The 25,062-nt window shown below is 34.1% G+C and overlaps 1 protein-coding gene across 4 annotated transcripts in view; it reads right to left on the bottom strand.

Moving 5' to 3' along the window:
• The window catches only part of LOC128251080 (uncharacterized), a 334,287-nt gene that overhangs the window by 111,455 nt on the left and 197,770 nt on the right, over positions 1-25,062 (bottom strand). The window contains exon 1 of one of the 4 annotated variants that reach the window (XM_052977442.2): positions 14,813-15,019. The exons of the other annotated variants lie outside the window; for them this stretch is intronic. The gene's annotated coding sequence lies outside the window, so the exon portion shown is untranslated. Of the gene's footprint in view, positions 1-14,812; positions 15,020-25,062 lie in introns of those variants that run through there. 4 annotated transcript variants of the gene reach the window in all.

The raw sequence follows: 25,062 nt of genomic DNA on the forward strand, positions 1-25,062 counted from the left end.
TAGGCGCTTTTCATGCACGCACTCAAAATTCGTTTTACATAAACGAACTTAAAGGATACACACACACACACACACACACACACACACACACACACACACACACACACACATATATATATATATATATATTGCATATTTTCCTCCTAATTTCATTCCCAAAGCAATGATAAGCCAGAGGTTATTAGTAGAAAACACGAGCAAAAGCTGCCACTCAGTAAAGCCTAATCCGATGGTATATAGTTACCGAGTGAATTCCTTATCCATATAGCCATACTTGCACTTGCTATAAGTGCAACTCTGGAATCTAAAGCTAGTTGCCTAATGGGAAATAATCAACCTTTCTTTACATTAATCGTGTACTTGAATAATCGCTTGTACATATACAATACTAATTGTTCCTTTGTATGTATTAGAAGTAGAAGTTGTATTAAACTTACAGCATTAATTTAGTATTTGAATTAGAAATAGCAGTAGATAACAGAATAAGGTGATCATTGTGTGAAATTACTTGTAATATTTAACGTTGAAGTTCAGGTTTCAAATTTGCTTTTTATCAGTTCAGGGTTGCTAAGAAGAGACCATGTGTTGCTTTCGTGGACAGTTAGAATAGTATTTTTTAAATAGAGTAGTGACTAGAGAATCGAGAGAGCACTGAGTAAAAGATATTGTGGTATTCATTGGATATCGCTGAATGCTCACGTTGAAATCTCTTGAGACAGGCTGTGCGTTTCACTTCTACTTTACTGATATATGTAGTAGTCAAACATTTAAAATCAATCCAACCTAGTCGTCAATTTTAAATGAGTGGCTTTGTATTTGAGAACAGGCATCAATAAACAATGAGTGGTACTTCAGGCAGATTCAGCCTTAAAAAAAAAAAATTATTTCACTTTAACTAATATTGTTGAATATTCTTTTCGTTTAATTGCAATTCAAATGAGTATGAAGCCACGTCTGCCGTTGTCAGAAATCAATATTTAAAAACGTGGCTGATCTGTAAATTTGGCAGAAATGTTAGGATGCCAGGATTAGTATTTTGGTCTTATTCCTTTGTACTCAAAGTACAAATTCTGCAGTCTTTGACTTTATAATTAAGTAACAGTAATAATACACTGCAAATATATAGTCGATTATCCTTCCTCTACTAGAGAAATTGTCCTTGTCTTAAATCTAAACAAATCAATATTTTGCAGGTGGGGAAGAAGCACATCGGATAAGCAGAACAGTTCACAAAGTGAGCTAATCAATGGTCATATTCGATCAGTTGTTGTTGGTTTGTTACTATGTTTACGTTGGTAATAGTACAAGAGAAATATAGACGAAGGCGAATTAGTTTCTCTAACGCAATAAATTTCTTAAATAAATCAAAAACGGCAATAATTATTTTTTTAATAAAAGAATACAAAATGAATTTTGTTATGAATGTGGGAAATATAATGTATGGTGTATTTCAATTATCAGTAGCTTAGTTAGCATGTTTCTTTCCTATAAAAGTCGATAAATTACAACAAACTACTAATTTACTAATATCAATTCAATCGAATCGAAAAAAGAATGCCTCTCTTGCCCTCGAGTTCAACAATAACTATACATCATTTACATGAAGGCCAACGCAGCATATGTCATATGTTATAAATACTTACAAACACATTCACACACACACACACACACACACACACACACACACATATATATATATATATATATATATATAGTGGCATTCTGCCGGTTACGACGATGCGAGTTTCAGTTAATCCGATGAACGGAAAAGCCTGCTCTTGATATTAGCGTGTAAGTGGTTGAGCACTCCACAAACACGTGTACCCGTAACAGAGTTTGAGGGAAATTCAACATGGCACAGAGTGTGACAAGGCTGGCCCTTTGAAATACAGATACTATTCATTCTTGCTAACTGAGTGGACTGGCGCAACGTGAAATAAAGTGTCTTGTTCAAGGACACAACGTGCCGCCAGATATTGAACTTACGACCTTACGATCGTCAGATATACCCATGTGTATGATAAACATATACTTGATCTTCTTGTGAAGTCATGTTTCGTGTGTAGATGCAAAATCTTTCTTCAAAGGTGAATGCAGAACGAACACACTAGCTCCATTGTATTCACTACGAGTTACTACGGTTTCCTTAATTCCCTGTTTCAACAAGATTTCAATTAGATAATAGTAAAGAAAAATGGATTGAAATCTTCAATATGGCCTGAATCGCTACCATCACTTTCGTCACCACTTTCCAATTCTTTTCCAAAGTACCCAACCATATTTGATCGTTGCCATATTGCTATATTTCATATATTTTAATAAATAGTGAAGAAAAAAAGAAAAAAGAAAGAATTATTAGATTGAGTGCAGCAGAACAAGAAGAGGAAAAACGCTGAACACAATTCCTTGAGTTTAATTACCCTCATTATATCAGAAAACAATATTGCAATATTTTATCTTCTGTTGGATGAAAAAATTATTATTATAAAAGATGTAAGGAATTATACGCAACTTATTGAAACAACATTGTAAGGGAAGTGCTTTGGATATGACACCCAGATGGAGTAAATACTATATAAGTTGATAGCAACTTAAAATTTCAAAGCCATTTATATTCGATAAGTTAACGAGCAGGAAGTGTTGTATCAGAAGCTGAATGCTATCACATCATTTGGAAATAAGAAATATCGATACCCTGAAAGTTAATTGATATTCTAAATTTTAAGCTCACTCTGGCGAAGTGTACCGTTCCTTAACTTTTGCAATTGAACAACGGCTGGCGAGGTCGATGTAATTAATGTTCCTATTGAATAGTTACAATTTGATAACCACTTGAAAAATGGACTGGAAGAAATTCCAAAGAGAGAGGTTCTGGGGAAGAACAATTGAGTTAGAAGGATCTGAGGCCGATATTAGTGAATTCTACTCCACTTGAATTTAGAAAAAAGGAAAAGAGGATGAAAAACAAGCCAGCCTATGTAATAGTGGCAGAATGTATTGAAAGTAAATTGAAATTTCTTGAATCTCTCTATAAGAATGTTTTGAAAACATTTTGTACTATTTATTTCGGAACCAGGTATAAAAAGCTAATGTATAAATTACATAACATAATCTGTCACAATTTTTTCTGAGAAAAAGGAATTATGTTTGCCTCCCTGACAATGGATAGACTGCTTCATAATAATCAATCATACTACTTATATGTTTATCCGTATTTCGACACTTAATCAATGAATCAATAGCTCTGTTCCCCTTTTCTGATAAGTATAGTTATTGGTATAGCTTTATGGTTCTGTGCCTTGTCCACGCAACATTACTCTTTACGCTCCACTGCCCAATTGTCCTATTTCAAACATCTGAAGACTTCTCTCTAAACTTGACCCCACGCATCAAATTTTTTCTATTCACGCACATATCATTTGGCATATTCATCTCTAAGGCACAAATATCACAAACATCTACAATCTGTTTTCAATGTTCCAGAGGCATCTTCTAATCAACTTCATTCAACAAGAAAGGAAATACCACAGGTTCCTTCGAATCAACAAGACCACCGCCACCACTCAAGACTATAATCCTCTCATTTAATCAAGCACCTCACCAGATAACTCTCCCCTGTATTCATCAAAAACTTCAAAATCTCCCTTTCTATGGTAGTATATCCTTATATTTGTGATGTTCCAGTATGTTACCTTTCAGGAAAACACATTCCTTGTGACTCAGCCAGCTATCGTCGTATTGCTCTTCTCACATCTCTAAAATAATGACGTTCGCTAACATCTTGAATTCTTCTTTTTCCTCAATGGCCATCTTCATGGCTTTCGATCTTGTCTGACATGTAAATCTCTTCTAAAAGCTTCCATCCGACGGCTCCATCCATCTCTTATCTTTTCTATTGGTAGCTTCCAGTATTCAAGCAGTTCTTTCTATTCCACTCTCAACTAAATCTGGTATGCGCCAGGATTAGGGTTTTTCTCCCATCTCTTTCTTCTATGACCTTATTTCTGTCATATCCAACAACACTAACACGTGCAAATTATAAAGACCACCATTAGCTCCCAAACCTTCCTCAACCATGATCTTCTACAGACAATCTAAACACTACACGTCTAACCTACACTTATCCATGGAAGGTGATTTATTAGGGCTGCACTTATCTTATGTATTCTACCAAGAAAAGAACTCAAGTATACTCGTAGCAAGAGAACACCACCATATTTCCAGGCATGAGCCGCACTCAGCTCAAGACCATGATGTTGACTCTGAAATTTTAGACCTCATTATTATCATGAACATGTGACAAATTCACTTTGTCAATATAGCTACGAACACCTCTCAAAGACTGGTCCTTCTCTTCAGCAATAATCTCTATTATTCATGACACTCTAGAAAGTTCACCTGACATTCGCAAAAGCTAATAGTTCCTACGTTTGGGACGGTACTGTTCCTATGCGCACAGACATTCGGGACTGAAACCAGAGGAGAAGAGTCACTCAACAAATTTGCATTAAATCATTCACAGTCATGCTCCATATTCTGGTCCACAAACATGTTTTGTCTCTGCCTTTTGTGTCGCTACAACAATTACCTCCGTTTCACGGAGCGAGCTGGTAACGAACCTCTGTACCCCGGTACATCCGAATGTCTCGTCAATCTACGTCTTCTCACCTTTGCTTTCAAGATCCCCGGCAGCACACTTGAAATTTTAACCATTTCTTCTTTCATAGATCTCGGAACTGCAGCACGTGTCTTTTGTGCTGATGTTAGCTTGGATTAATTAAAATCTAACGTTAACTACATCCATTAACCGACGTTGGAGGGTTTGTAATGATCATCATCAGTAAGACAGAATGTAAATAAAGAATGAGAGACAAACACACATATATTAGCGCCTATAGCACATATTTCACTCAATGAAATTCTGTGCACGATCTTCAGGCTACAACCTTATAATATAATCTATAGAGAGGTTAATTGAGTTAGCCATCAGCATATAGACTTTGACATACATACATACATACATTCATACATACAAACAAACATACACATATACATACATACATGGTTATACATTTCATATTCAAACATATATATGTGTATATGTACACATATACGTTGATTATGTATTTTGTATATACATATATATACATGAATGTTTCTGCATTATTGCATATATCTGTATTTAAATGAGTGTGTGGGTGCGCGCGCCTGTGTATATGCGTTTGTGTCACGCACAACACATTCACACACATATATATTCCTGTTTATACGTGTGTCCGTCTGTATATAAGGATATGTCCGTATTCGTCTGATCATATTGTATTTATATTCTCGTATTTTTTTGCCTAGTATACAAGTACTGACTACTTTATTCTTATTTTCTTGCACTATCATGAATTAATCAGTTTCTTTGCCTGTCAAGGACTGTCTGGCTTTGTTGACAACTCTGTTGTTATATGTATAATACAACTAACGAAAGCCTGTGTATGTATTTGAGGAGACAAACAGGAAAAGAGAACTCAAAACGTAAATATATAAATACATATTCTACCAAACGTTACAGAGCGACTCAAGAACCAAGATTTTCATTGTATGGCATTTATCAAACTTATCAAAACTGAAAAATTGCCAATGCACAATAATCTCGGCGTTTTATCCATTCTGTAACTTCTACCAATTCATACATGCTTTCACACACACGCACACACACACACACACACACACACACACACACACACACACACACACGCACACGTGAATTCAGTGTGCGTTGCTTTTGTTGCTTAGCACCAGGTAAACCACAACTGATTAGGAATATGACCGAAAGTTTTCCAGGTATGGCATCCCATCCTTCTGTCTGATATTACCCAATATATCCTTTACACACAATACAGAAAGGACTATATTATCCCAGAGCCCATTTTTCATTAGATGTCTTCGTCATATTCTGAAGTGATTAACAGCCAGGAGGAATATAATTGCTAAGAAAGAATATGACCAGTACTACAACTTGATAATATTCGATAACGTCTATTATGGAAGATGGAAGCAACATTATTTTCACCAGGTTCGACCCAGAATGTAGAAACATTACAAAATAGTACACTTGATACGCCTTTATAGTTCCTAACATATATATCTGGGGAAGAAAAATATTCAATTTAATCCTACTTTCTTTATCAATCTAGAGATTTCCACAGAGACATGGAGTCTGGGAAAGTAAATGCATGTAAAGCAATTTGTTCTGCACTCTTTCGATATCAGGCATCAACTTGAATGTTATAAGGTTACTCTTAATAATAATAAATCTAGTATCTATAAGTTTGAGCTGAATTTCATTGTAAAGGTCACTAAAACTTTGATATCAGCAGAACAGAATCACTGCTTTGATTTAGAGGAAGAAACAAGCATATTTAGCTGGGCCTTTGTATTAGTTACCATAAATATAACATCAACAAAAATGATATAAAGTTCTTAGAAAAGTCAACTCACATTCTACTAATACAGGGCCAAATAATCTGTCCCTTCGGTTCTTTTTCCTCCATTATCTTCTTTGTTTAACATGAGAAATCTGATTATTTGTTGTGTTTTTTTCTTCTTATTCTAACCAGTCACTATTTTTCTTTTCAACGTAATTGACAGCTAAACAACTCCAAATCAATTCGTGAATGTCGGGCATTTAAAAAAAAAAAACTTTATCTCAGCCTTCAATATTTCATTCCGATCACGTGAATATTTGTGTTAGCCATCGATTATTTTCTTTCTTTTTGCATATTTTCACTTTATTCTTCTGGTTTTGATTGTTTTCTTGTCCTTTTCGTGCTCGTTCAGTGTTTTACTCCATTAATTTTCTGTTTTCTATTCTTTTCTTTTATTTTCTAATTCCCATCTCATTTTTCTCGTTTCTCTATTCTTCTTAAACTTCTTTCTTTTCTCTTCCTTCTTCATTCTTCTACTTCTTTCTGTCTTTCTACTACTACTACTACTACTACTACTACTACTACTACTACTAATAATAATAATAATAATAATAATAATAATAATAATAATAATAATAATAATAATTATAATAATAATAATAATAATAATAATAATAATAATAATAATAATAATAATAATAATACTCTTGCTGCTGCTGCTCAGCAGCGTAGCCACGGCGAGTCCAGTTTCAAAGGTATAGTCAAATAATACGTCCTCAACATCAGACGGCGATTTTCTATGACATGTGCAAACAAACTTTGAGTTAAAAACGTAAATGCAGACGTAATTTGCACAGAGTACTATGTCAGGAGCAATCCAACAACCTCTCCCACTTTTACATTTTTACCTCACTAACTCTTCAGTTTCTTTTCTCTTACTGTATTTTCTGTTACTAGATCTCTATTCAGCTCCATGAATGTAATGTTTAATATAAAACGTAATACAATATGATTTAAATTGAACAAATGTAATTTTTCTATTTCAGAAGATTTCAATATATAATGAAAATGAAAGCAGCCATCCATCCGTCCGTACGTACATACATACATACATACATACATACATACATACATACATACATACATATACACACACACACACACATACATACATACATACATACTTAATTATATATATAATTTACGTTTCTATGACCAGAAAGGTTAATGCAATTATATCCGATAAATATTCACCATTTTCCTTACAAGAAATACATGTTTTCTGCTGCCGTATTGACATAAATACCATCTATAATCAGCTTCATGTAAACGTAGAAATATTACATACGTATCTTTATATTCTATAAAATTTAATTCGGCTCCAACTATCAGTCTCGCCTCCCCCCACACAAAAAACACACAAACGTACACACACACACACACACACACACACACACACACACACACACATATATATATATATATATATTTGTATGTATGCGTGAGTGTGTGTGTATGTATATATATATACATATATATATATATATATATATATATATATATATATATATATATATATATATATATATGTATGTATGTATGTATATATAAATTATGCAAGTTGTATAATTCTGCATATTATGCATAGTTATATAACGTAGGTTGCTATCTCACTATGCTATCTCATTAATAATGCTATGACAAAGTTGTGTACTTACATCAATATAAATTTAAATAGAGAAAAACAAAACACAGATGAAACAAATCTATGACAGTTCATACCTACAGGCACATCAATATTATAGAGATCAATAGAAGATACCAAGAGACGATTTGCTAATATATACAACAGAACTTCATACATTCATATGTATGTATGTATGTATGTATGTATGTCTGTATGTAAGTACGTACGTGTGTATGTATGTATGCAGGTGTGGATGTATGCACGTACGTACGTGTGTATGTATGCATGAATGTATATATGCATGCATGCATGTATGTGTGAATGTGTATGTATGTATAGTGATCTATTTATATACAGAGATTGACAATACTTTTCATGCTATGACAGCGAATAGATTTTTGTATTTCTCACAAATAAATATTAAGGATTGCGGGATATTTCGTGCCAGTTAGCAAAAACATGTTATTTCATTTTAAAAAACACACACCACACATGCAGAAAAATAGGAAAATTAAAACACACGCACACACATACACACACACACACACACACACACACACAGAGAGACACACACGTTCACACATACGTACACACACGCGCACGCTCAAACACACACACACACACATACACACACATATGTACTGTTGAAAGAGCGTCCTCTGCCCATGTCTGCCTAAGTATACATACATCCATACATGCATAGTATGTAAAACGACTATTACACATTTATATATAAGGAATATATATATGTATATATATATATATATATATATATATATATATATATATATGTATATATATATATATATATATATATATATATATATATATATATATATACATATAGATATAGATACATTTCTTTTATTAGCCACACAGGGCTCAACGAAGATGGGACAAATACAATGTAGAGCTTTTCTTTTTGGGAGGGGGAAGGAAAAAAAAGGGGGGGTCGATCAAAAGGGATCGTAGGAAGGAAAAGGGGGTAGTTCGATCAAAAGATAGCTAGATAGATAGATAGATAGATAGATAGATAGATAGATAGATATACACATATATACTGTGGATATACGTACATATATATATGTATATATATATATTATGTAATATATAACGCATGGTATATATATATATATGTGATAAATATGTGTGTGTGTATGAGCATGCGTGTGCGTGCGTGCGTGTGTGTGTGCAATATATAATATATGATGTACATGATGTTTATGGGGCAAATATCTGATATAGATCTCAATGCAATGGAATGGAGTAGATTATGACCAAACGCGCCAACCTAGTTACCTGTAATGCCCCCCCCCCCATCGCACAAACAGCGCGTAGGTTCGTTATTTTTTTATGATCTATCATGATTAGCCAAAGGCAAAATTCGAAGAGATAAATTTTCCCCCTACATAATAAAAGAATGTTCGTATGCACACACACACACACACACACACACACACACACACATACACATACATACAGACAGAGAGACAGATATATGTATGTGTGTGGAAGTGGAGTATACACGAGGTTGTCTCACTGTGTATCTGTTCAGCACATACTGTGTGAGTTTGCGCTTAAGATTAATACTATCATTGAACAGCCACTAAAAAACGCAGCATTATTTTTTAGTTTCATACAATGTACTCGTGCTCGGTGATCAGGCGATATTTTCTCACATTTTGTTAAAACAGCTCTGCAGCTATTACTGTTTAAACTATGACAGTTTTGATGACTGCGACGGCAAATCTGTACCCAAAATCCTCAGTGTACTTTTAATCTTTTAATCGAACTTGTATTGATGTTGAACATGCGTTTTTAGTACAGCTGAAATATCAGTTTTGTTTGACACTATTTCAAAGACAACAACAGAAGGGAAAACAAATGAAATAGATAGAAAAGAAAAATTAAAGAAAAGAAAAGTAGCAATGAAGAAAAATCGGTAAAGTTTCACGAGAACCGTCGCTGAACAATCCATCAAGTTTGCACCAGTTAGTATATGTACGGATGTATGCACAAACACACACGCACAGACGCACAAAAACACACACATACACACATACGCACAAACATTCGGATACGCACTAACACACACACACATATATTATCGACAAATACATGCATGCATATCTATAGATATATGTATGGCTGAATTGGTATATATGTGTGTGTGTGTGTTTGTAAATAACACATCCCTGTATTTATATACGTGCAAGCGTGTGTATATGTGTGTGTACATACATACAGAGAGAGAGAGAGAGAGAGAGAGAGAGAGAGAGAGAGAGAGACAGACAGACAGACAGACAGACAGAAAGAGAGAGACACACACACAGAAAGAGAGACACAGAAAGAGAGACACAGAAAGAGAGACACAGAAAGAGAGAGGGACAGAGAGACAGACATATAGATAGATAGATAGAGAGAGAGAGAGAGAGAGAGAGAGAGAGAGGCAGATAGATAAATAGATAGATATATTGATTGATAGATAGATAGATAGATAGATTGCTTGATTGTTAGATAGATTGCTTGATTGTTAGATAGATTGCTTGATTGTTAGATAGATTGCTTGATTGTTAGATAGATTGCTTAATTGTTAGATAGATTGCTTGATTGTTAGATAGATTGCTTGATTGTTAGATAGATTGCTTGATTGTTAGATAGATATGCATGCGCATCTATGAATTAGCAAGAGTCACACTGAAAATCCAAGAAATTGTTAGAAATTCTAGAATAAGAGGAATAGCATAAAAATTAAAAATAAAAATAATTTTCCATGGAACAAATAAATGTGATGTTATAGTTTCCTTTCGTAAATCCTATTTACTTTAGCTTTTAATCCATGTATTCAATTCATGCAAAGTACATCATTATTTGCTTCATTGTGAATAGATGGTGCATAGACAAAATGGTTCAACAGTCGAGATGTTACAAATCCGTTACAAATACATATTTAATTTAATCTCATACGCACACGTTTGCATGTACACACACGCGCACACACCCACACGCACACACACACAGAAACAACCACACACACACACTCATACACATGTTCATGTACATATATACACATGTTTGTGTGGAAAGAGAGAGTGAGAGAGAATATATATTCCCCCACTTATGGATGTTATAAGGCCTTCGACATGCTAACTTTCTACAGAGCATAATCAAAGCCACAACTGACTTAACTTCATCCTTAGCCTCCATCTTGAAGCTAAATACAAGGAATGGTTGTATTTTCATTGATAAAATACGATATGGCAGAGATATTCCAAGGGGTCAGTCTCTCTGTGATGCTAGTCATATTTTTATCAACACCCCTGTCAGTTATGTTGAGAAAGTCTGAAGAATATCTCATTGGTTCACAGGGAGAAAGAAATACCAAAATCATGCACTACTTATTTGTGAATGACTTGAAGCTGTACGCTATGATATGCATGATATATTTTTTTAAAAAGCCTGATTTGGTTGCAACTTTCTCAAAGAATATAGGGATGGTGTTTGGTCAAGATAAATGTTCCTATATGATTGTGAAGTGAAGGGAAAATGTAAACCAGGCTAGAAGCATCAACCATCAATGATTTGACTTTTATCCCGATAAGTGTTGTGGAATACTACAGGTATTAACCGATAAAACGTGATGTGGCCATGAAACTGTACAGTGAGATCCATCAGAAGAATAATTCCAGGGAACAAAGGCATAAGAGCCTAAACGTAGGGTAGATACCATAACCACTTATGAAAGGAGAGTCCCTGTGAATGTTCCTGTGAAAACCTCAATAAAACGTAAATAACAAATGAGGCGTAATGATTTGGGACAGAAAAGAGAAACTCTGAGGTAGTGGAAGTCAGTTGCCCACTCGATGTCAACATAAAGCTAAATATTGGCGAAAAATAAAAAGCCTATGCTGAACTACCGAGAAATTTAAAGATATTCCACCAGGACTACTAGTTTAGATTAATGCACATAATTAATGAATATTTGGATATGTAACCAAGTGACTCAGCACCAATCTTGAGACTATAGGGTTCTCAAAACCAGAAAGTAGAAAGCTAATTACAAAACTGCAGATACATACAAGCCATCAAAGTATGTATATCTTAGCAAAAGTTGGGCATATAGTTATGTATACATATGCCTAGTCATGCAATTATATATGTGAGACATATACAACAAAACTAAACATATTGATCTGCACTGTAAAATGACTGACGGCAAATACTTTCTCATATACATACCTTTATGCACAACTACCCTGTTCATGTTGAAATTCCATATATAGTAGATCAAGAGGCAGACAAATAATGCAGTGGATGGACAATACCATGAGCTGGTTCAACAAGAGTGGCAAGGCAGATGGGGGAGTCGAGCTTAATCGGGAAGACATTCATTGTGGTGTCAACAATGCACCGCGGGTCTACGATACATGACGACGACAAAGTGGGACAGTAAAACTATGTACGACTTTTCTCAAGTTTAAAATGTGAACTTTTGTTATCTACAATCCAATGATGGGGCTTTGCATCTTTCTTAGAAACCAGCTCATTCCCTAATGGAAGATTTCAAATGCTTTAAAGTAGAGAACACACACACACACACACACACACACACACACACACACACACACACACACACACACACACATATATATATATATATATATATATATATACAATGTAGATGACAATAGTTTACCGAACATCTATAATTGACACTAAAAGCATGCAAGTATCTGAGAAAATTGTATGTATTTTAGAAAGCATGCATGTAAAATTCAGCATATGAGCCCATGATTTATATACATACATGTAGGGAATATAAGGACATGCACACATATACACATACTTATACACATACGCTCAAACACACACACATATACACAAGCACTGACGCATAAATGGATATACAAAGTGCACGCAGTGAAATATACACGCTGTTCATAATTAATGTCACCAGAAATTATATGTATTGAATTATTCATAGATAGTCATCTATATAATCAATATTAACTAGCTTACAACTAACTTCCGATTAAAATAGCACTATATTGTGTTTATGAGACAGAATTTAAATATTTTGCTGCGTTTTAATATTATGGCCAAGGCCTTGTTTGGTATTTGTACAAATGTTGGTCCGTGTTTTCACTCAAAATTTGTAGATTTATGTCTATGTTTGGAGTCATAATAATGCCTGAAGAATTATACATAGTGGTTACTAGAAAAGGAATAAAATTCCGAAATCGGAGAGTTAAAAAAACATATCCTATGCCATTCATTGGCAATTTTCTAAAAACAAAAAGAAAAATAGTAATCAGTGGTAAGTTGGGAAATGTATGTATGTATTGTGCGAATATCTATCTGTCTGTCTCTCTATCTATGTATCTATTAATCCATCAATCTATTCACTGATCTCTCTCTCACTATCTATCTATCTTCCATATATATGAATATATGTGCATATATATATATATATATATATATATATATATATATATATATATATATATATATATATATATATATATATATATATATATATATAAAAGATAATAAGAGTGAAAAAACTACAGGGCTTGTGTTACATGGTTAAAGTATATATTTAAATTATGTCAGAAAAATGTTATAAAATCTTTTTGGTATATAGACATTGTATTTTGAGAAATAACCGGTTTCGTGTTGTCTTTTCAAATTTCTCTACTAACCATGTAACACAAGCCTTCTGTAGTTTTTTCACTCTTATTATCTTTTATACATCCAACCACGTGCTTTCACATACCAACTTTCTCTCACACACACACACACACACATATATATATATATATATATATATATATATATATATATATATATAGGAGGAGGAGTAGGGGCCGAAACCGGACGTGGTTCCTCCTGATGATGTCTTGAGCTAACTGGATCCTATAAAGGAGCTGTTGTGGTAGCAGACCACGAAACATGGTTTGGGAGTTCTATACTTTTGTGGAATGTGGGGCCACCCCTTAACTATTATTGTTCTCAGGTGTATTCTGACCCAGAGGAGTAGTACCTATCATGTAAGGGGCAATGGTTTAATTAGCATGCCATAAAATTACCTCTGACAGAGGGTCACTCTATGTATGTACGCATGTATATATGTGTGTGTGTGTGTGTGTGTGTGTGTGTGTGTGTGTGTGTGTGTGTGCGCGTGTGTGTGTGTGTGTGTGTGTGTGTGTGTGTGTGTGTGTGTGTGTGTGTTTCCTAGCTCTCCTGTCCAACTTCCTTTTTCTAATTGACCGCTATATCCACAAGTTCTTTTTTATATTCTCTCTCTGTTTATTTCCTTGCGTTCTTTTCTGTTGAAGAGCATAGGATCGATACGTAAAAGACTTTCTCACCTTCCCGAGCGTCAAAGTAATACACCTGCTTGTTGTTTATACACCTGTCTTCGTCTTTTGTTTTTCTGTAAATTTCAATTATATATATATATATATATATATATATATATATATATATATATATATATATATATATATGCACACACATACATACACACATAAGCATATATACATGCACACACATACACACACGTAGAAGGAGGAGGAAAGAGAGTGAGAGGAAGAAAGAAAGAAAAAAGAAACAAAGAAAGAAAAAAGAAACAAAGAGAGAGGGAGTGAGGGAGATTTGTTGACAATTAAATAGAACAGAAGGGTTATTGTCCGTAGAGACTAACCTTCGATAAAAAATTTGGTTTGCAGATGGCGTTACAATTCCATTAGCAAAGACAGCTAAGTGTTGTTATGTAGAACACTTCTGAGTTAATTACAGCTCTTATGTTATATACAGAACATCAGAAAACCCTTCGCAGTCACGGTGTGTGTCGTCTAGTGGAATTGAAGGACTTCGTAATAGAGGAAACGACAAAGCCGCAATGAATAAACGTCTAAAATGGCTAGAGGTGTGGCTATTAAGATAATTAAAATACATACAGACGTTTGAAGGTGTTTCTTGTAATTGAAGAGCTTAAAGTTATCGATTAGCCATCTCGAACACAAGTTCTGAGTCGTCTTTGAAATCACGGGGACACTTTTAACGAGATCATTAATGAGGAATAAATAATCTTAAAGAATATGATGAGGCAATATTTTTACAAATTAGGTGGAGGCTCCTGTGAACTTTTTCAATGATTCTGCTTGATTATAAGAAGTTTCATTTACATTAAATCGTAGAAATAGAGGTGGACACCTAATTATTAACTAATTATTGCTTTAGTTGCATATTTTCTTTCATTATTTCTCAAAAATACAAATAAAATGCGATACTTTGAGCAGTTCATTGTGTTCCTTTACATACATCAAAGAATATAAATTTCCAATCAAGAAAATTCCTCGGAATTTCTTTCATATATTTTGACATGTATATGATAAATATATAAAGTTAATTACTGACAGATCCTTGTTAGTTGATTTAATCTACAGTAAACTAATAATGAGTGGGTGTTGTGTGTGCGTGTGCACGTGTACACCAGCCTCGCTTCTAAACAAATATATTCTTTATCCTTTTACAAGTTTCAATAATCGACTCCGACGATACCGAATTATTGCCTTCAAAATCTTGAGTGAATCGCATAGACTTCTGCACTAAAACTATTTCTAACTTGGTACTTTATAGATTTTTGCTTTCTAACTGCTATATTGCGAGAAATAAAAAAGATGACAACCACAGAAATTTAAGCATACATAAAGGCATACACGCTTACACCCACTCACACACACACACACACACACACACACACACACACACACACACACACACACACACACACACACACATGTATAATGACATTAAGCTCCATAAACTCCTCCATTCAGCAAAACCTAACACAGCAACGTATCCACTAACATGAGATCATAGCAGAAGACACCCCAGTCTATCTCTCTCACTCCCCCCTCTCTCTCTATCTCTCTCTCTCTCTCTCTCTCTCTCTCTCGCTCTCTGCATATATATCTGCTCACTGCCTTCTTATAGAAAAGACGTATTTTTTCTGTCTCTTCTCTCATGCACGTCTATCTTAAGCGTTCATAATTTTTCTATCGTCTTGGCTTAACAGCCCTCACTGTTTGTTTTACTATCTTGTTCTCACTGCCCTGTTCTTACTGTTTTTTTATTGTGTTGTTCTTACTGTCCTGATATATCAAAACAATAGGGATGTCTAAGGCGGCGAGATGGCAGAAACGCCGTGCGAAATGCTTAGTTCAAATTCCGCCGAGGTCGACTTTGCCTTTCATCCTTCGGGGTTGATAAATTAAGTACTAGTTGCGTACTGGAGTCGATCTAATCGACTGGACCCCTCCCACAAAATTTCGGGCCTTGTGCCTAGAGTAGAAAAGAATAATTGAGATGTCGCACGCAGACGAAATGCGCAAATATCTAACGGAACCAGATCTTTAAGACAGTGTCAACACACCTTTATACACAGACGTCATTATTAATATAAATCAAAAGGCGGCTTACTGGCAGAATCGTTAGCAGGCTGGGGGAAATGCTTAGCGGTATTTCCCCTGTCTTTATGTTCTGAGTTCAAATTCCGCCGAAGTCGACTTTGCCTTTCATCCTTTCGGGGTCGATAAATTAAGTACTGGGGTTGATCTAATCTACTGACCCCACCTCAAAAAAAAAATTTCGGGCCTTGTGCTTAGAGTAGAAAAAATCGTTAGCACGCTGGGGAAAATGCTTAGCGGCATTTTGTCCGTCATTACGCTCTGAGTTCAAATTCTACCGAAGTCAACTTTGCTTTTCAATCTTCCGGAGTCGATAAAATATGTATCAGTTGAGCAGAGGGATTTATGTATCCCCCTCTCCAAATTTTCCGGCCTTGTTCCTAAATAGAAAGAATTATTGATATAAAGAAAGGATTATTAATATCATTGGCATCGTGCAAGAAAGTGTGATGATGTATACGGAGGAATATATGACTTCTGAATATCCTGAAGACTTCTATGTCGCATTCATGTAAAAGCATGCAAATCGTTAGATCACTACGTATGAGGTGTCGCAATGTCAAACTCCAGGTCACATTTGAAATGAAGATAATAAACTGACCAATGCATAAATGAGAACAGGAAACGGATATGTTCTAATCTTTATTGATCTGTCTCCTGAAATTACAGCATCACCGAAGAATTGATTATCAGAAAATACTCCATAACACTTTTTAATCAGCGGAGGTTTCAACGCGTGTCCACAAACGAAATACTGAATCTTGCAAATCTCATGTAAAATTTGCTAGAGTGATAAATATCAAAAGCTATCGAGTTAATATAAGATAGACAAAAGATTTTGGTGTTTATTTTTGTTTTTGCTGTTGTAGCTCTCATTTCTTGTTGATATGGTTGTGATTGCTGTTGAAATTATTATTTGTTCTTGTTGTTGTTGATCTTCTTCAGCTGTTCTTTTTCTTCTTTCCTTCTTTTTCATCTTTTTTCGATGGCCAGATAACTGAAGGGATGGTGGCGTGCATTTCCGCCCCGACATCCGAAACTCGAAGTTTTATCATACCTTCCGAATAATTGTCACATATTATTTACAGATATATATATATATATATATATATATATATATATATATATATATATATATATATATATATATATATATATATGTATGTATGTATATTAGAGTAATCACATAAATGTGAAACAAGGTGTAAAAAAGAGTATTCAAATACCAGAGGTAGAGTAATATACTTTATTAAAAAGCAGCAAAAATATCAAAAAAATGGTACTCAGAGTTTCACGTTCCTGTTCGTCGGACAGTTTTGCTCTAAACAAAACTGTTCGACAACGGGAACGTGAAACTCTGAGTAACAGTTTTTGTGATCTTTTTGCTGCTTTTTAATAAAGTATATATATGTATACATACATACGTACGTACATACATACATAAATACATACATACATGCATACATACACACACACACACAAACGTAGACCTTAATGTCCCTTGTCGCCCTTACCTTAAATTGACATAGTGATCATCTCCTACCGATTATTTATTGTTCTCACCTTCTACTAAATTTAATGACTGCTTATGAATTATTCTTCTAATTACGGATGTAATTTCAATAAATAATAATTTCGTCTCAGCACATCAAGATTAGTAGTCTGCATTTAACAATGCGCGCGTGCACACCTCTGTGTGTAGGGTACAGCTGCCAAATTTGATGTGTCGAGTTGAAAATAACTTTTGATTAATTGAAATTGTACCCGTAATGAGAAAAATATTAATTAGCGTTCGTTAAGTTTAGTTATATTTAATTGATGTTCTATTAGGCAAAGACAGAGACAAGAAAGAGAAATGATCGGTAGCAATTGTATGTAAATGCAAATACAGTAGAAAGTGATAAATGCTAGATTTCATATAATAAGTATCTTTTACATAATCTGCATAATTAAGTTTTCACTCTGACTTAGCTTTCATGTTTAAGAGGTACAATAAGTTCCGTATGCCAAACATCATGACCAACATATTATGACAATACTTTCACATATAAACATACAAACACGCAGACACACACGCACGCACACGCAAACGCGCACGCATACACACACACACACACACTGACACTCAGATACACACACAAAGAACATTAATACTCATTTCATGGGAGATATTAATGTTAGTGACCGCAAGCTAAAACCGTAAACGTAAAATTAGTAGATATATATAAAAGAATTATATATAACATGAGTGGCTGTGTGGTAAATAGCTTGCTTACCAATTGCATGGTTCTGGGTTCGGTCCCACTGCGTGTCACCTTGGGCAAGTGTCTTCCACTATAGCTTCGGGCCGACCAAAGCCTTGTGAGTGGATTTGGTAGACGGAAACTGAGAGAAGCCCGTCGTATATGTATGTATATATATATATATATATATATATATATATATATATATATATATATATATATATATATATATGTATGTATGTATGTGTGTGTATATTTCTTTGTGTCTGTGTTTGTCCCCCCAACATCGCTTGACAACCGATGCTGGTGTGTTTACGTCCCCGTAACCTAGCGGTTCGGCAAAAGAGACCGATAGAATAAGTAATAGGCTTACAAAGAATAAGTCCTGGAGTTGATTTGCTCGTCTAAAGGCGGTGCTCTAGCATGGCCACAGTCAAATGACTGAAACAAGTATAAGAGTATAACACGGACACTTTTTCTAATCACCAGCTTTGCTAAGAATAGGAAGCAAAACACTCCGAAGCCACAAAAATTAACTCTAGATTTTCACAGGCATGGCTGGAAACACTAAGTGAAATAAAGATTGCGTCTTACATATGCAAAATTGCAAAGAGGAATGTCAGTTAACTTGATATCATGATTTCGAATTTAGCGCCAAAATATGTTTTTGATTCCCCTCAGCCAAGTCTACTAGTAACAAACTCATATATCACTTCAACCAATGCCTGTTTTCTTTTCAGTGCCCAAGCTGTACTTAGAAAAGTGAACTAAGCGAATACAATTTTTTTTTTAAATATATAAAGAACACTAATACACATGAGAGAAACAAATTATTTTTCATGTTTGTATATGTTATAAATTGCATAGTCCAATTATACATTTTACAAGGTAATACAGATATTGAAAACTAGCTCATCAGATTTATAAAATATCATGGTTACATCGATTCTTCAACTCCAATATACACATACAAAGAGCCATCTTCAAATATTAATTACAAGGACAATAACGAAATATATGCTTATAAATGAACAGTAATATTTAGAAATGCATATATACGCAAGCATCCATGCAGTTATGTAGTTAATCTTCCCTAGTTAAACAGGAAAAAAATCTTTAACAAGAAGAAAATTCCCATGCATAATTTCAAGCATGCCACGGATCAATGACTGTGTGATATGTCCTGAAATTGCAATAGATTTAGTGATTTATCAAACGTCGTTGTAGTCAGGAATGAAAACTTCAGCTGGTTTGCCCGGATCATCTCTATTGCTTATGACTCAGGACACAAGACGTTTACACACATCCATCCATCCATCCGTACATACATACATACATACATACATACATACATACATACATACATTTGAGGCGGTTTTCCAAATCCAACCTTACAAGTGAATATTTGTAAGATATTCCAAAGATTCTCCATCTAAAATTCTTTAAGCGAACAGGTGCACACATTTGGTTGTGTGCCTCGATATCTCAATCAGCTCCAATTCAACTACATATTTGCAAACACCGGGTACTGTCTTAACTCAAAATGTTTTGTCTCTTTGCCAGCGACCGGCTTGAACTCTTTTAAGAAGAACTTAAATAAAACTAAAAGAAAAAAAGCATACAAGCATACATGGTTTCTGATTCAGCATTATTCATAGTCTAGTGTTTTGTGAATCGAGACTGTTCGCTTCATAAGTGAGTAGTCAATCAAACTAATTATGTATGTGTCTTAGAAAACTTCACATTATGTTTCCACAAATAGTGAGTGTATTCAACATTTTGGTTACGTTTGAATTACAATGAACTAAGTTGTAATGAACTACCATCTTCATTTCAATAGCACAAGGCGACATTTTATAAACATTTGTTTAAACCAATTGTCTTGGACAAAGAATCTGCTTGGAATAAATTTTGCAGTTATTCAAATGAGCTATTTATTTTGTCTGATGAAATATCGGTTATATATGAAGATGGCTAATGCAAAACACTAGTATGACTTTTGCTTGTTGACCTCTCATTCCAATTTCAACTGTAGTTTTGCAAATTTTGAAGTCGCAAATCTTTTTTTCAAAACGTTATGAACACCTCTTATTAATTATATTTGAAAATTTGAATTCTTTCGTATAGAGGAAAAACTAAATAATGTTACCTGAAGCTAAAAATTCCTTTAATAAATATATTTTTCAGAACTATCTAAATTAAATGGATAATTAATAAATAAAAAAAAGCATGATCTTCGAAATAAGAGACATCATTAAAGAATATAGTTTAAAATAATTCTTCGCTGAAATTTTCTGTGACATAGTTATTACATTCGCGTATTTCTTCTCTGTTTCTTCATATTGCAAATACTCACACACATTATCACGTACACATACATTATGATGCTTGCATGATTGACTGTACACATGCATGATTATATATGACGTATTGTACAGAACACATGATGCTAAGATCATTAAAACTACTGCTGTCGCCTATTACTTACCCTACATATTGAATAAAAATTTTATCGAAGTAATTGTATACTGAAATACACTTGACGTATTTCAGAGCACAAATATATTTTTCAATATTCTATGAAAAAAATTATAACTGTATTAATATACAACTACTTACAATGGATCTTGAAGATTTTTCTTTGCCAATTAAAACAAATATCGTATTATCAATACCACACACACATGCATACACGCACAAACACACACACACACACACACACACAGTTATAAACATATGTATATGTGTGTGTACACATATACTTCAATATGTTTTTATTCAGTAACTTGTCTAAGACTTTGGGCTGCAGACAGGGTGGGGAACGATACTGACGCTTCTAGTCATTCATATGGACCCCAAAATTTAGTTTATATTTGGATTCTACTGGACGTCTTTTCCCAAAATAATTACGTTATCAATATCTCTATTAGTAGTCAAAACATCTCGATCTTATGGAATAAATTTTACATCGTATTTTTCTGAACATACGATCAGTTAAAACTAATATTTAATATGGGTAAACATTGTATATTCTAATACTACAATGAAAAGCAGTGAAAAAAAAAGACACTATTAAGATACATATGCGCGGATTCAATTATGAGAACTATAGAAGATTACATAAATAACCGTTCATTGAGATTAAATAAGATGAGTATCTCTAAAAGGATTGAAAACAGGTAGGAGGAGAACGATTTAGCAAGAAGGATAAATGTAGGAGAAAGATTGAGAAAGGTGTTTGGAGGGATGTAGGAGCCATGAAAATGGTTCTAAACAAATGGGCGAGTGGCAATGTTGCTCAATATGTACTGAATTATGAAATTATGTGTAAGGAATTATGTTGCAAGTATTTATTTGCAACAGTTATTTAAGGTTCAGAAGCTTGACCCGTTAGGCCTAATAGTTTGAACCGATTACAGTAGGTCTTAATAAAATATCGCTTAGTGGAAGGCGTTTTCTACGTGAATAAATTCACTTCGTGTAACCGGTTCTGCTCTTCAAATTGCCCCACTATAAATTATTGCTTTAAATATTATTCATGAATTTGTGTTTCTTATGAAGACTGTTTTCTGGTATTTTAGTTTCACGTCAATTTTATCTTACATTATATTTATATGTCTTTCACATACTATAAATTTCTTCCTATCGATTGAGAATTCATCGCAGATAGGCTTTTAGTATCTTTTATTTAATACTCTGAATTCATTTAAGTATGTCTGAAAAGTAATCTTTCGGAATCTGACAAGTTTCATATAAAGAATTTAATTAATCTGAACTCTAAAGAAACCGTTTTCAAAGCAATCTAAATGTTCACAGCATGTCAGCAACCTACATTAGCTTAGAAGGTTGCATGGTGTATATGAATCTTCACGTGTAAATGCGCGCACACACAAACAGATTACAAGATACACACTTGCTTACAAGCATATATGCATGTGTGTGTTTGTGCACGCGAATTTGTCTTTGTGTATGTGTGTGTTCCTGTATATTTATGTGCGTTTGTGTAAAAAGACAACAATAAGGAGATAAGAATTTTGTGATAAATAGCAATGCAAAGCTAGAATGAAAAATCAGAGGTGAACACCCTTTTCACTTTCATATTAGTAGAGAAATATAAATTCAAAAATTGCTTTAAAAAAGTTATGTCAAGAAGAATGTTACACAGACGAAAGGTCATTTCAAGTAGTTGGAAGTGATCTAAAATTTAAATGAACACAATCTCAATGCAAATAACTTTATATTCATAAAAGAAAGCAATATCTTGAGAATAAGAAATGTAATGTAAATTGTATTGACAAAGCAAAGAAATATAATTAGTTTTTTATTCTAGTGTTCTATCTATTTTCCATGGATGCGAATTAAGTTTAGAGACATTCAGAAAGATCGGCGCGAATGATGTGAATCATACCAGATTTGACATTGACTATTTTTTTTAGTAGACCGGCTTTCTAATGTGCCCTACATATTTCAAACTACGTACACACCTCACTAAAAGCGTTTCCTATCTTTGACTAAATTTGATTTATTCCATACGCTATGCTGTTGGTCACATCAGCAAGACTATTTGACGATCCGGGATTGCCAACTTATTCATCTATATTTTCAGCTACTTGTTAGATTCACTGTGACTTCAGTTACTCAACGTCATTATACACATAGCTCAGTCCCTCCTGAAACAAGTATGTCCTTCGAGAGAAACTTCATTGAAAGCCACTGATCTGTACTAATGACTACTCATGCTGTATGTCGGTCTGGGACGCTGTAGGGATGACATTATTAATGTAGACAGTTGAAGATAAAAAGATTCATTTTCTGCACCGTTGGCATCAACAGAGAATGAATGTGAGGGCTATAAATAGGTGTGACAGCTGAAATATCTGAGGACGATTGAGAGATGGATGTGCTTGATGTAGCAAGAGGCAGCGTCGAAGAGTAGTTCTTTTTCGAAGGCTTTCAAATTACGCTTATTGATTCAGGTCTAATTGAATCAATGGAAAATATTGTTTGAGCCAGAGTTACTAGGAGTATTAATTTCTGATTTTTAGTTGAACGGTGTGTGACATGAAGATAAGAATCTATACATAATTATACACAGCCTTTCTGATTAAAGTTTGAATATAGAGGTTTGCGGGACCAGTAACGAGAAATTAAGTGATGAAAGATTGGTGTCTAGGAGCATAATTGAATGCATATTTTATGTAATATTAAAAGATTACGTGTGTATCAATGCTGTAACGATATTCACAGATATTAGGAAAGAATATCCAAATTTTCCATAGGGTGTCGTGCTTATTAAATTAGATATACACATATAATTACTTATACATACAAATTCCTTCTTATAAATAATAAGCGGTAATAAGCAAATGCTATATATATATATATATATATATATATATATATATATAAAGAGAGAGAGAGAAAGACAACAGCACATACAACTCCTACATAACAATGGTATTAGTAATTATACTTAAAGCTAGACTGCAAGTTTATAACGACATTAATAAAGAAGCCAGTATCATCACGGCTAGGTTAAAATTAGATTTTTTTTAAATAGTGATCGTTCCTATCTACAAGATAAGTTTTGATAATATAGAAAGTTTTTGTTTATTAGATGCTGCTATGATAGGCTCAAAGTTGGTCGTGGGTGAGTAGGATAGCCTTAAGGTAGATCTATTAAAAATAGAGTAATATTTATGTTGACAAAGGAAGTTGGAGTCAAGTATATTAAAAAAGGATTTAGCTAAGCTCTTAATATTTAGTGAGAAGGAAGGTGTACACCATAGAATAGAGCGTCTACCGCTTTTGTTTTTAGTTGCTTAAGAGTAGTGTTATCTATATTTTTAGAAATTAGAGGCGGGTAATAGACCGGCTTTCTAATGTGCCCTACATATTTCAAACTACGTACACACCTTGTTGTTAGCTGTTTTAGTTTTTGACTTAGTGTTATATGTGTGCGTGTCGGGTCTAAGTTGTCTTAATCTGGGTTCTCCCGGGGTTCTAGTATTGTGTATGTGTGGTCTGTTGTGATTCTGGTGGTTGGCATGTCGTTGTGATATTATTTGAGATACATGTTGCTTAAGCCTAGTATTAGAGATGTATTTTATTTGTTGGGGGAAGCCATTGGCAGCGAGCGCTTTGTTGTAATATGGGGCGTGGTTATTGAATATTTCCTCAGTGGATGAGAGGTCAGATATACGAATTGAGATACCCGTAACTATATATTCAAAGGTGGA

Source organism: Octopus bimaculoides, chromosome 2 (genome assembly GCF_046866305.1).
Source record: "Octopus bimaculoides isolate indiv1 chromosome 2, ASM4686630v1, whole genome shotgun sequence".
NCBI classification, from domain to species: domain Eukaryota; kingdom Metazoa; phylum Mollusca; class Cephalopoda; order Octopoda; family Octopodidae; genus Octopus; species Octopus bimaculoides.